We start from the raw sequence: 1245 nt of genomic DNA, 5'->3' as shown, positions 1-1245 counted from the left end.
TCCCCAAAGAGGGCTGGCTGAGTCTGGGCAAGATGCACTTCAGAAAATAGAAACATTCAGCCAAGGTTAGCTACACTACATGCACAGCCTTCATCTCCCTCGCTCGCTTTCAGCGCTTTCAATGCTAACAAGCAGCTGGTTATGGCACGGGTGCCATAGGCTCGTTACCATGCCCCAACACCGTGTTCCTGGCTGTTTGGAGGGTCACTGCCTTTCCCCAAGATGACCCCAGAACTCTCCTCCCTCCACACTCCCACATCCTGACCCACATTCATGCCTCTAGGCTAAACTTTGAGGCTGGGAATACACTGGCACCCGGAAACACTGAGAGTGAGGCAGGGTGAGCCCAGTCGCGACTTACTTCTGCTTCACAAATTCATCTGTGATGAGCTTCCTCAGATCACCAAGGAAAGGGTGCCTCACCCTGAGGGCAAATGAAGGAACCCAGGATTACTGAGGGGCACTGGCGTATGGGGGCAGGGCTACTCCTCAGCTCCATCCCGAGCTCTCTGGCCCACGGGGCGTGCCCATGGGGGCCGGGCACACAGCAGAGGCCAGAGGCCAGTGGTTCAGGGCTGCTTGAGGGAGGGGCTCAATGGAGAGCCACACTCTGCTTTGACTCTCTGAGATCTCCTCTGGGGACTGTGAGCTGATAGGGGCTGAGAGTTTGAGACCGATGTCCCCATCCATCCTGGTGAGACCTTCTCCTTTCTACGGAGCCTAGGGCAACCGTCCCCCTGCCCAAGACCCCAGGCCACCGCAATCCCGGGGTCTCCTGTCGCAGGATGGCACTGAGGGCCAGGAGCTGAGGAGCTGATCATACCCAGGACGAAGTCCCATCTTGCGGAGTGCATCCCAGAGGACAGCTGTGAGGTGAAATGGGGGTACAATAGTTTGGCACACGAAGATGGGACCGTGGGCAAATCCCCAGCTGCAGGGCCCCCACTCACCCTCGCTGGCACGGTTGCCATTCATGAAAATGACACCCAGAATCACCAAAAGCAGACTGAGACGGGGAGTGTCCTTGGTCCTAAGGGTGGACAAGAGGGACGCTGTCAGAGGCCCTTCCCCTAGTCTGCAGGAAGGTCTCCCCAGAGGACTAACTACCCTGCCAAGCCCGAGCCTTGCATGTGGGAGCAGGGATGAGCTGCTTTCCACCGAGTCTCCCAGGAGGCCAGCCAAGTCCCACAGCAGCAAGGCCTTGCCCTGGGATGCCACTGTTTTCCTCCAGCAGTCACTGGGTGC

The 1245-nt window shown here is 58.2% G+C and overlaps 1 long non-coding RNA gene across 1 annotated transcript; it reads right to left on the bottom strand.

Annotated features, from left to right (window-relative positions):
- Positions 1–358: 358 nt before the first annotated feature.
- Positions 359–1030, bottom strand: LOC111814996. Its single transcript, XR_002819824.1, has 3 exons — positions 951–1030; positions 824–866; positions 359–424 (listed from the first exon to the last, which is right to left on the bottom strand). It is a non-coding gene; the product is annotated as an uncharacterized LOC111814996 (long non-coding RNA).
- Between the last annotated feature and the right edge of the window lie 215 nt (positions 1031–1245).

This window comes from Octodon degus, unplaced genomic scaffold (assembly GCF_000260255.1).
Source record: "Octodon degus isolate 3935 unplaced genomic scaffold, OctDeg1.0 scaffold06453, whole genome shotgun sequence".
In the NCBI taxonomy this organism is placed as follows: domain Eukaryota; kingdom Metazoa; phylum Chordata; class Mammalia; order Rodentia; family Octodontidae; genus Octodon; species Octodon degus.
Note: the sequence above shows the minus strand (reverse complement) of the source record. Positions and strands in the feature narration are given on the sequence as shown.